The sequence below is a fragment of the Larimichthys crocea genome, chromosome XXIII (assembly GCF_000972845.2).
Source record: "Larimichthys crocea isolate SSNF chromosome XXIII, L_crocea_2.0, whole genome shotgun sequence".
Classification (NCBI taxonomy): domain Eukaryota; kingdom Metazoa; phylum Chordata; class Actinopteri; family Sciaenidae; genus Larimichthys; species Larimichthys crocea.
In genome coordinates, this window is record NC_040033.1 from 13880121 (window position 1) to 13893458 (window position 13338).

The 13338-nt window shown below is 40.8% G+C and overlaps 1 protein-coding gene across 3 annotated transcripts in view; it reads right to left on the minus strand.

Annotated features, from left to right (window-relative positions):
- Positions 1-13338, minus strand: part of zfhx4 (zinc finger homeobox 4) — a 279124-nt gene that overhangs the window by 224807 nt on the left and 40979 nt on the right. The window contains exon 2 of one of the 3 annotated variants that reach the window (XM_027274216.1): positions 5247-5380. The exons of the other annotated variants lie outside the window; for them this stretch is intronic. The gene's annotated coding sequence lies outside the window, so the exon portion shown is untranslated. The remainder of the gene's footprint in view (positions 1-5246; positions 5381-13338) is intronic. 3 annotated transcript variants of the gene reach the window in all.

Genomic DNA, 13338 nt, shown 5'->3' on the forward strand with positions numbered 1-13338 from the left:
ATTTGTATGAAAAAAAATTACTATTAAAAACATATGCAAATTGATTATGATACACAACATATTCATGGATAACTGAATGAAGGAAAATATCCCTGAAATGTTACCTGACCAAATGTTATTTTCTGAATTAATGTTTTTACTATATTATATATTTGTAGGCCTGATCAAGTATAATCATATCTATAACAAGCACACAATATGCTGTTTTATATTGTTATATATTATATAGATATTTAGATATATTGACATGCATGTCCCTTTTTGCTGATGTGCAAATACAAATCTTGTTGTTTTGACCTTTTATTTTCTGGTGATATTTTTCAACAAGTGTTATGGAATAGAAAATCTACATCTTTTTATATATCATATTTTTTTTTTTTACAAAATTGCAAACATAAAGAACACAGTGGTGGCAATAAAATAAAATAAAAATTCACACACTCATGGCAGAGGAAAGCGACCACATGTGAAACGTATATTTGTGTCTATTCTTCTGTATATTCCCCTCACTTCACATGAGAAAGACATGAAAGATTGAGGCAAGCCTTTGAAGCAGACGCGGGGGCCACCGACTCCCTCCCTTGAGCCGCTGCCACCTCCTCAAAGGCAGCTTGACTCCCTCATGCAACTCAGGAACATTAAAAACGGGCCCAACAAAATTCTAATGACCCTCTAGATTTCTGACCACACAAAAAGGGGGCAGCCACCCATTTGCATTGCTATTCTGGTGTTCAGTTCTAAGCAAGCAATCTCCATGTGTAATGAGTGTGCTGTTTGCCACTCTCCCCTCCTGGTCAATAATTACCAGCCTTGCAGCCTGAAGTGAGTCTATTTTGGGACGGAAACCCCCCGGTTCAAAAAGCTTAACTCTGCCATAAACACACCAACTTTTTTTTTTTAACTCTTTTTCTCTCTCTCTCTTTCTCTGGGTAATCCCACTTTTGTTGGTTGTGAAGAGGAAGGTGAGGAGCAAGAGAGAGAGGGAGAGAGAGAGAGATGAGGTCAAAGCCAAGGGAGAAATTCACGTCATCAAAGATCGAGAGGGTCATCTCTCTCTTTTTTCTTATCTAACCATGTGTCTTTGGCTACCTCGCATCAGCGGCTCCCATCCAACGACTGAAATCTCAGAAACCACAACACAGGTATTTAATTCCCGTGGTCACACATCATATGTAAGTCTACCGGATTGACCAGAAACAGTTGAGTTGATTGTTCGGTGGTCCCCAGGAGCTGCTTTATGCTAATGTTTGCATCGATGCCTACAAAGCCACCGCCGCTGTCCAAAGGCACATCAAGGAAATGAGAGAGCAGGCCAAGCCTTTGTGTGCGCCGTGTACAATAAAGGGAGGATTTAGAGGCCTTGCCGGCCGACCGCAGGGGACGAACAAAATGAATGAAGTGAAGCGGAGTAGGGGTTGGGGTTGGGGACTCTGCCATGGTGGGTTGGGTTGGGGGTGGAGGCGGTGGGGGGGACCAGCTAATGCACCCCCTCCATAACCTCCCTACCCGCCCCGTCATCGCAGGACAGCCCATATATAACGCAGACACGTTTGGTCTCTCCAAAAGGTCACAAAAGGGTAAAACTTAAGAGGAAAGATGAGAGCACTGCTGTCATAAAAAAAGAAAAACGTGTGTAAGGGGAGAATAAGTGGCTATTCCTCTTAAGCCGCGGATAAAATATTTCAGATTCAACGATGCAGTGTCCTGGCCACCAGGGTTCTGGATTTATTGCTGGGGTCAAAACTCAGTGCCGATCAATAGTCAATCAGAGTTATCAAACACCAATTATATGAGGACAATATCCAGACGTACTGCACTGATTTATCGTCCTGTATTTGTTATTTCTCAGCAGAATGCGCCTAATGGCCAGAAGTCTGGGTGTTAAATATTGACAAATTTCTTTGGAGGAATTATACTTGCAATAAATTTATTTAGTTAGATTTTAATTAATCATGTAAATTCTGCAAACCTATATATAATATAAGTAATAAAAAATGTTAATATTTTATTTAATATCATATTATTGAATTCAATAAATATTGGTAAAATGTTCACAGAAACATACAGATGCATGCCGTATGACAGGTTTGTGTTTAGTTAAAAGAATTGATTTATGATTATTTATCTTAGAATTTTATCTAGTATCCAAATAAATCACGTAAGAGCAAAAATGAAAAATTGAGAAGTGCCTCAACGCATCTGTACAAACTAGAGACCTCACTGATCGGCTTTCAAGACACACAAAAAAACATTTACTGGGGGGCTGCTGAAGAAATGTGGTGTAATGGAAGCACTTAATAGACATGAGAGGTTTATACTTGAAAGCCCCATCATCCCCCTTAATGCATATCCATTTGTTTATTGAAAAGGCTCTTCATTAAAAACAAGTTGTAAGGGCAAGAAAAATGAAAAATAATAATTATGTTGATGGCCTAAAAATCGCATCAAAATTAAGATATTTATCAGAAGCAAGTGCACTGTAATCCCCTAAGTGCTTAGTGAAGTTCTTTTATAATGCCACAGACACAGAAAAAGCAAAAACAAAAGCAACTCTCAAAGAATCTCTTCTATTCCTCATCTCTCTGTTTTGTTTCACCATCCATCTCTCACTTCAATCAGGCTCCCTCTGTTTCTCTCTCTTTTTTCTGCCTTTTCCCTGCCACTTTTTTTTTTCTCAGAGAAAAGGTCTAATTGCACCTGAAAAGGAGAAAGGGGAGCAAAAAGAGGACATCCTCAATAGCAAATCTCTCTGAGATTGAATTTTGAATTTCCTCTCATTTTTTATTACTTTCTCTTTTAAATTTCAAGGGCGTTCGGACGGTGTGTCTATCTGTCAGGCAACAAGACTCTTGTTCCTTTCTCTCTCTACATCTCCTGATGGCTTACCACAGCCCAGATATGCATCTCCTGACCTGTATGTTAAATTCATAGTTTCACCAGTGACATCAGCAACGCCCGGACAACTGAAGTAAGAAATGGTGTATGTGTATTTATATGTGTGTGTGTGTGTGTCATGGGGGGTGGGGTGGGCCATGGGGTGATTTTTCTGCCCCCGTAACCATGACAACCCTCATCTCTAGAGCGTTAGAAGGGAAAGGATGGCGACTCACACTCAGGGAGATTCTGATGTCTGAGGTCCCCCTGATTTCTTTTGTTGTGCATTTATTGTTTGTGTGTCCATATGCAAGGTATATGTGTGTGTGAGTGTGTGTGTCGGGTAGACACAATTTCATTAAATTTTATTTTAATCATTCAACTGAATTTAATCATAGAACAACCAAAATACTGTCAAGGCCTGGTCAAAACTTGTTTTATTTTGATAGGTAAATGGCCAGGTAAATAGAAAAAGAATACATTTCAATCTTTCTGTTGATAAGTCAAAATCTTCTCAGATTTAAGCTTTGTAAGAATTCCAGAACAACACATATTGTCTGAAATCTTTATTCATATTTCATTCATAGCAGAATTGCTGCTGATGAGTCAAAGGTGGTCAAATGGTCAAAATGCAAGTATAATAAAATAAAAACTTCACTTTGTGTGTCACCAAATGCAACATGCCTAAATTGCATCTCCAGCCATAAACATTTCTCAGATCAAATTCTATACGGCCATCTCTGAATTCATATTCAACGCAGCCCATCGTATGTAGGCAGGATTCCAGATAGGGGAATATGAATGTCAGAGGGAACATTTTAATCATTTGGCAGGGTTGGAAGCCCAATCTCCAAACATCCACATTTTGACACACAATCTCCCTCTCTCTTCCCTCCCTCCCTCCCCTCTATCCTCTGGTTTCATCATCTCATCTCACACCCTTCGTGTCTCAGGGACCTATTAAATCCCCCCTCCCTCCCTCACCAGTACACCTCTCTCTCTCTCCCTCCCTCTCTCTCTCTCTCCATCTCTCTCTCTCTCTCAAATGTCACCTTCATTTTTCTGTTCATATTCTCGGACTGGAGCTCCCTGTAGATGGTTTAATTTTTCTGGCCCTCACCGCCACCTCTACTGCCCACTGTTCTCTCTGTAGTCTCTAGGAGGGGGCAATGAGGTGGGGACGATGTGTTTACGTATGTTCACATGTGTGTGTTTGTGTGTGCGTGCATAAATGTGTATAACAAGATATTATTATGACTGATATTGTTTCCCCTCTTTTCCTAAACCCTTTTTATGTGGGGGTCGTATAAGAACAAGAACTGCACTTTATTTTAATCTTTCCAACCATCAACAAACTGACAAAATAACCGCTATCCTTATTTGCCCCCAACTGGATCAAAGTTTTCTTAACTACAATCTCATGTTGTAATGGATTAACTGTTCATAAAAAAACAGCACTACAAATGGTTTGTGTTAGCATCTATACTCACAGGCCTGCACAGCCTTGGCGGGGCAGAGTTCTTTGTCTGCCAGGCCTTGTGGAGTTGATCACACAGTCTGGTGTTGACCTCACTTTTTATAGAAAAACAAAAAATTATCACAATAACGAGGCTTATCTGTCAGTGCTTTATGTGTCAGCTTTACAGGTATTAAATATATCTAATTTTACAGATGACATGCTGGCATTACAAAAGAATCAGATTTTACATTACAAAGTCTATGGTGTTTTAGGAGAAAATTCAAATGTGTCTCTGGAGACCGATGTAAAAACACCAGCAAGTAATTCTGATATTAGTCCAGTACTAAGGTTTTTTTTTTTCTGCACCGTGTCACAATATTATGTGGTGAAAATGTGTTCCTAGGTTGGGTTCATCTAAGAATCACCAGATAAGGCAAAAGAAAAGAGATATTCGATAAGATATTACACAGCTCTTCTGTTTTTGTCGCTTCTCTTTCTGCGGGACACTGCTGTCGCCGTCACGTGCACCTTGTTTTACTGAATAAAAACATATATCGGTTTACGGAGGCAGTGATACCAAGCGCCTTTCTGTTAATGCCCCTTGATAATGTCACTTCACTGCTATAGCGTATTGTAGCTTACCTTTACACTCTTCCACCTCTCCCTCTCCCTCTCTCACACACACACACACACAAACAAATGCACATGTGCACTCACCGCAGGCTTTGCAGACTCCAGCTGCTGCCAAGCACTGCATGAGGGCATAAATTGTTAGGTGTTGGCCAGTAATTCTGAAATGCAATCTTCTCTACTCCTTCCCTGCTATCTCTCTCTCTCTCTTTCTCTCTCTCTCAATTTTATTCTCTCTTTCTCTCTTCACTCTCCTTCTATTCGCTCTAAAGCTCTCTCCTACCTTGTTTGTCTCTTAACTTGACCTTTCTTTCTGCATCTCTCAATGTATGCCTCTTTGGTTTTGGTTTTGTCTCTCCATATGTCTGTCCTCGCTCGCTCTCTCTCTCTGTCCATCTCCCCCCTCCCTCTCTCTCTCTGTATTAATGATAGTAGGGAAAGGTCACATGATAAATGAGCGGCAAACAAATCAGAGTGTGTTAGACTATAGCTCTGTTATCACATTGCTGAGTGGGGGCCCCTGTCCCACTGAGAGAAAACAAAGTCCTCATTCTGAATAATTCTGCATTACATTTTTGCCAACTCTGCACAGAGAATTACAGCAAAAGCATGAAGAGGAATGGAGGAAGACAAAGAGAAGGAGAAGATGGAGAGAGCAAGAGAGAGCGAGAAAGGTTGGTGGAAAGAGAGTCACAGGAAGTCCAGAGAAACTGTGATACAATGATAAACGGGGTGAAACAGTGTAATTAAAGCAGGTAAAAAAAAGGGAAGAAGAGAAGCAAGAAATTAAAAAAGAGAAAGATGGAGAAAAGAAAAAGAAAGGTCTCTCCATCCCTCCACCACCATCTCTCCACACCCCTGAAGAGATGGAGTCAGGGAGTATATGAAAGAGAGAATAAGAATGAGACAGAGATAGCAGGCTGAGAGGAAGACTATTTGTCTCCTCTCTTGACACAGTGGGATGATAATGCATTTTAATGACAAGACCTGAGACTGGTTTTATGAGGGGACCAACACACACACACACACACACTCACAGTCACACACGCACACACACACACAGTCACACACAAGGGCACAGGAGCCATCACCCCTCACACCCTCTCCCATCGCTCTCTTAGCACATTCTTCGGTCAAACCCAAGGAAGCACCTCACCGGGCAAGACATCATTCCCTGTTCAGAGAGGCAGGCAAGCAGGCAGGGAAGGAGTTCACGGTGAGAAATCAGCAGGAAACTATGGGAGAAGGCAATTTAGAAGCAATCAGAGGGAAATTTGAGGTGGATTAGGCTGAGGGCTTATAGGAGCCGGGACCCGACGCTGCATCCATCTGTCTATGAGAGGCCTTCATCAGCAGTCATCTCCTGGCTGGCCAAATCAATCTCTCCTCCTCACTCCTCTCCTGTCTCCTTTACCTCCTTCCTTTCTATCCACTTCTATCCACACTATCCTTCCCTCTCTTCCACTTATCTCTCGCTCCCCTCTTGTACTGCTCCCCAACATTTTACACTCAGGTCCAGTCAGACGGTCTTATCAAGAGCAACCTACAAAGAACAAATAGGTAAGCGACCAGCACACCAACAGCCATGTAACCAGCTGATGTGCTCTTGAGCAGACTTTCAACCTATGATGTGTCGGCAGATAATCGCAAGGCCTCTTTATGGTAACTGTTCCCTCTTCTCCCTTTCTTCCATTTCCTTAGCTAGTGTGTGTGTCCGTGCTTACGTCTGAATGCAAGCGCACATGTGCTTGACCATATGGGCTGTATGTGTGTAAATGATGATGTGGGAGTTAATATGAAATCTGCAGCAAAGCACAGACTGTACCTCGAGAAAAATAGTAAGGGCCACAGTAGATCTCTCTTTAGAAATGAATTGATTCAGTCTCCAGACACTATTCCCCCAATTTCCTATATTATCTTCTCTCTATCATTTACCATACATCAGTTATCATTGAGACTCATTTATGAGGCCTATTTCATCTTTAGAGAATTCTCAGATGATAGAAAACTGATCTCTTCTGCTTTGGTATTACTTTTGACTGTGGCCCAATCTTGGAGCGGGCAGAGCTGAAATTGCTCTAATATTCTCTCAGTTTCAGCGTGTTGCTGCCATAGTACTTTGTATTACAACAGCACATTCATAGGGTTGACTAACAAGAAAAAAAAAAAAATCAAGTTAACTTTAAATGTTTAAACTTTATAAAGCGGTCCCTGAGACCTCTTGCAAACAAAGAAGTGCTCGTGGGTAAAGCATAGATGTCCAGCAGGCCAATGCCAAGCTGCTAAATAACAAAACAAGTCTGTGAATCTAATTCCCCAAGCATGTGTTAGATTTTGATTAACCTCTAATTGCAGCTACTCCCCCAAGCAGTTAAGACTAATAACATTTTTTTTTAGTTAATCCTGCTTGTTATATGAAACGCTCTGTTTGACTAAACTGACTTCCACACTTTCCCAAATTAATTGGTAAAATTAGCAGAAGGGATCAAGTAGAAGATCAAAGTTTACTTACAGTACATGTGTTTGAAGCTGTTTTTAGTCAGTTTGCTTTCTATCTCTTAGTCTCATGCTGTCCCTTTACAACGTACAAGCTTCATTCATTATATGGACATTATTATAAGGGCTGGGGAATGAAATGATCAAGATATGACTGATATATATTGTGGTATGACAAAGACAAAATGTGACAAGCAATGAATTCTTCTGACTAATTTTGTTGGTTTGGAATCACTTTGCTTGGAATCATTTAGTTAGTCGAACAGAAATACATTGATTGACAGCGATTGATGAAATTAATTGCGACTAAGATAACCAAAGCACATCTACGACATGTGAGTCTTTCCAGTTTGCCGGTTATAGCTCCACATAATGAACAAAGTTTCACCCATGCTAGTGGTGAGGCCTGATGAACACTGTTTATCCTTCTCCACGTGATGATTTGAGCTAAATGCTGGTGTCATTAGCAGACGTTGGCTCATAGCTGGGAGGCACTGGTGATGCTCAGCGGTTAGCATTAAACTGCTAACGAAGCGCATGTGAAGCCATGCATACATGACATTTATTACATTAAACAACAACACCCGGGTGCTGCTTAGAGCAAGACACTGATCCCTTGTTGGATAATGCATAATTACCCCAGACGTTGTAAAACTGGTACAGGGACACACAGGCACACTAACACATGTGAGAGGAGTCACCTTATCACAAGCACAGAGACACATGCATACGCAACTGATGACTAAGATAATAAAATTTTTAATATAGATATAGTGTGTATATATAGAGATATATATATATTACAGTTGAATCATTTACAAACAAACAGTGTGTGACACACAGTCATGGTGAAGATGGTTAAATTCTAAATTCTAATACATTATTTATTTCACAACACTACAGAAGTAAAATGCACTCTTTTTTGTTTGTTTTTGCTTTTTTTAGTAAGAGAGAAAAAAGGAAACTGAGCTCTTATGCGTTTCAGGGGACATGCCATTTTGGTGAGAGTTACATTTCTAAACTGTGCAATGCTTCTTTTCCCACTTTGATGCCATAGGTTTATGTACTGAAGCTTTTAACTCGCCGATGCTTTGTTGATTGTAAGTGCCGTTGCTGTTATTTAAACTACGGTTAATGAAATCAACAATGAAACAGTCACACAACAAAAGATCTCTTGGAGGAAAGACACTATTTTCCATAAACTGCAGCTAAATATATGTATAATTAAGATAGGATAGGATCTTTTATTGTCTGCAGTTTTAACATTTATTGTATTCATATGTATGAATAGATCTTTTTATTATTAAGCCATGCATTGTTAATGCCTTAGTAAATATAGTAAAGGGTTTAGGTTCTAAAACTTTTTTCAAGACAATGTAAATGATTTTAAGGATTATGATAAAGTAAAATAATGGGCTGGCAACTTGAAAGCCATATTGTTTTTCTGTCCTCGACATTTATTCTCCTCAAGAACAGAATTGAAGACGTTGCTCGATTTGCATGTTGCTGATTGGTAAACATTGTTTGGTTATCAGAAAGGATCCAAAGCCAGCAGTCACGGTAGGACTTAAAGAGATCCCGATTTCTTTGTATGCCTTTGGGCTACAGTGATAGTGATCTCCTGCTGAGATGGAATTACCCATAAACTCATTTGCAGTGCCATGACCTGGATTATGGGAAAGGTGGGTCATGACAGATATGACACTGTCCTTATTAATATTCAATAAAACAATGGAGGATGATACACTAGAATATCAAAGGCTCAGCAGGTGTGGACTCATCTAAGTTCTGTTAGCACTGAAAAAGATAGGATTACCATGGTATTTATCACTATGTCCACCACAAAACCTGCTGAACAAACAAAGCAAAGAGAACAACTTCCCAATGCATTCGATGTATTTCTGAAAATAGACCGTAAAAGTTGAAACTGATGCCAGAAATAAGTCAACCTGGGTGCAGTAAATAATACATTCTTGGTAAGTTTCTTCCATTTTAAGAGAAAATAACTTTTTTTTTCTGGGGAGAAAGAAAATATTTTCCCTTTTTATTTACTGTTCCATCTCACATGCAAGACAACAAATCCAAAAACTTAGCGGCATACCTTTTGAAAATGACACTTACATGTGCCACCTCTTAAATGAGATGGCTTAAATGACTCGGAGAGGCAGATTGCTTCCAGTCAAGTCCTGCCTACAATATATTTGCGATGCTGCATATTCATTATTCAAGAATAACCAGATATTTACGCGGTACAGAGGATGGAAAATAAAGAGAGAGGTAGGGAAACAGAGAAAGAGTGTGCATAGCATGTGGAGGCCATTATTTTTGGCGTGCTCCAAGGCTGGGAGAATTAGAAAATATCATTCTGTCAGGGTGATTTGATAGTGCGATGAAAAATGTCAGAAGTGGAGATGACAAATCATGGTGCTGAGGAGAGGGGACTGGGAGACAGGGGATGTCATTTGTCATGAGTGCCATTTGACTGCACCCCTCTCCTCCTCCCTCCCCCTCCCTCCCATCTGCCTCCTCTTCCACATCTCACCCTTTCTCTCGCGCCCCTTCCTCCTCAACTTCCTCCTCTTTTACCACCTTCGTTGTCTGCCTGTCTCTCCCTTCCTTTCTCTTTTCATTGTAATGATCTATTTGAACACATTCTACCGTCTCTCATCTTTCTTCATCCTCTCTCTCATGCACCTTTACTCTCCCTGTCTCTCCCCAATATTACTAATAGTCTTTCTAACTTTGTAAAAAATTTCACCCATTTCTGACTCAGCGCACAAGAAGAAAGGGATTGGATTTATTTAAATGTTTTGTTTTCTCCTCCTTGTCTCCACATCATCTTTTCCTCTCTCCTCCCACTTCTTCATCTTCTTCCCCCTCCTCCCACAAATGTCTGTTCTTGGTGAATGGAAAGGATTAGACTGACATTCAGTGAAACACACACACACACACACACACACACACACACACGCACGCACAGACATGGAGCACAGCCCTACACATTTCATATAAATACATACACACACACATATGCACGGTCAAAATGTCAAGCCTGATGACATTTCGGTATTTTATCTTGTGTGCAGTCTGATCATGACAAAGATGTTACTAATGCAAGTGGAACTATAAACATTGCAATCAAATAGTTATTTATTTAAAAAAGTATTTCATTTATGCAGGCAATTTTTAATGAAATCGTAAAAATGAAAGAAATGTTGACATGTGGCGACTGAGTCAGGGAAAAAAAAATCCAACATATTCTGCCATCCTGCCCCAATGGAACATTGCAGTAATTATCAGGAATACACTTTGAAAATTCACTCAAACACCTCCTTCTCCTGCTGGTTGTCTCTGTGTCTCCCTCATTGCCCTCAATTCACCCTTTCTCTTCTATAGTATCTTCTGCCTGCCCCCCTCCCTTGTCCCCCGCCTCATTCCCCCTCCTTGGCCTATCAAACCCCTCCTTCCACTGTAGCCTCAAGGTACTATGTATCTGTGTGTGTGTGTGTGTGTGTGTGTGTGAGAGAGAACTATAGACTATAGACTTGGGTGCATTCATGTGTCCTGTATATGTTCCTATGCGTGTATATACGTGTGCATTTTTGCATCTGATGCAGGAAAACAGGGGGTGTGAGGTGTGTGTGTGTGTGTGTGGTTGGAGGGGGGGGTCGTTGCTTTGTCGGGTCTGGCCATCCTCAGTGTAGCGTGGTCTGTAGCACCGTCCAGGGCCTTAAGGCTGGGGTAATTAAGGAACAGCTTCAAGGTTGCATGGACACAAGACAATCCAGGCCTAATGAAGTATCGATCGGCCGCATTGGGGCCCATGCTTGCACTAAGGCAAGCTGACATTCATTTAGAGCAGGGCCACTGCAGGGAGAGCAAACACACACACACACACACAATCATACACACAGCACACACGTACAGCACACATCACAAAAGCAGGCTGATGACAATATAAGAGACTCAACGGCACTCGGTTTTAATCACATGGGAAACAATGAAGAGCCTCGTTTAGAGCGGCTGGGTTTATCTGCGTGTGTATATGTGTGTGCACAACTGTGTGTATGTGTGTCCCTCCATCTCCCTATCACACTTTGAACAACCAATAGGAGGCTCAAAGCAATCTCCCACTGAAAACAGTACTGATTATACCAATGATGATTATGGTGATAATGATCGTCCTGCCATCAGCCCGGTCATTACTGTCTGTTGCATATAAAGAAAATGTGTCACACCTTACAATCAATGTCATCACCACTTTTTTTTTTTTTTTTTTCCCCAACAGGAGGGTAATAACCCAATTCACATTATCTCAACCTATTATATTTACATTTTAATTTTCTCACATTTAGCAACCTTGTCTGACAACCTCATCCAATTTAAGCCTAGGCTGCACAACATGATACCCATATAGATTTCTTTTTTTAAATTAATATAGCAATAGGCAGATATAGATCTGTGAGTGGCCATGCGCCTGAATTTGCCTTGATGTCATCATCATGAGTGTTATCTTTTCTTCAGTAAAGTCAAATCTAAGCCAGAAACAATAAACACGTTATTTACCTTGTGTTTGCGGGCATTTTTTAACAGTGTTCGTGATTCACACTGAGTGTGCTGGTACATTTGAGTCCTGCTCAGGGACACTTTGACCCATCACATGGCAGCTGCTGGCACAGTCCTTGGAAATCACACTTTTTTTTGTTGTTGTGTGTGTTATGAAATGGTTTTCCATTCATATCTGCCATTTCGAAAGATATGACATCTGCTCTTGAAACTTTTCCCATGAAAGCCTAATGTGTGAGCAGAAGGACTCAGCTGGGGTAATGTACACTGTGTTCTTTGGTATGTACCTTTCTGCTGCATACTGTCCTGGATATTATATTCCATTTAAAAAAGTTGTAGCTGTCAAATGTGACTTCACTCTAGTTGCAACAATGGCGGTCATGTCATAGTTAGTGTGCTGAAACTAACTTTTTACCATATACAGACAAACAAAGTAATCAGAAATCCATCAAGCTCTCTGACCCTAACTGACACTGACTGTGTGCATGTCCGTGCTTGCTTTTGTGCATGTGAATGCATATATATGAATAGATGAATCTTTGTGCCTCGGTGTGTGTTTGTGCATGCATAAGGTCCACTGTTACAGTTCCCACCTCGGCCAGAGGCTTGGTGATTATGTCTCTGATTGACATATGCTTAGATTCACATCTATTGGCCTACTTCTGCACTGATTGAAGACTTGACTTCTCATCTCCAGACAACTTTATCAAGGCGGTAATGGTCAGACAATCAGACTGACAGACAGAGACAAAAGAATAAAGAGGAGAGAGAGAGACAGAGACACAGAAAGGAAAGGCTGAACATGAATGATCTTGATTGTAATGGGTATAAGTGCTGTTTTTCTTGAAAACTGTGATGCAAAGGCCCTCAATCTCCCTCTCTCTCCTGCTCTCTCTGTTTCACACACACACACACACACATATACACACATGTTCCTAAACCATGCCTAAAATAATCTGAGCACAACTTTGCCATTAAAACACTCATAATTGCGCAAAAACTGCACTGCTTGCACTCTTTACTCCCACGACAATAGAGCAACATGTTCAGTGCCTATTATTTCTCGTCCTTGTATTCAAATGTATTTAAATGAGAGATGTTTAGATCCACTCTGCGCTGGCAAAACAGTCTAATGCTGAGAGCTGCGCAAAGATGGGGCCACTGCCGTCCAACTTATATCTATAACCATGATTTTGAGTACGTAACCCCACTCTCACCCCCGCAGTCCAAGCAACTTTTAAACCTGCAGTTAAAGCGCTGACTTCACATTACTATGCCCCCCCACCACCACCACCCCCCTCCCTTGATCTGGC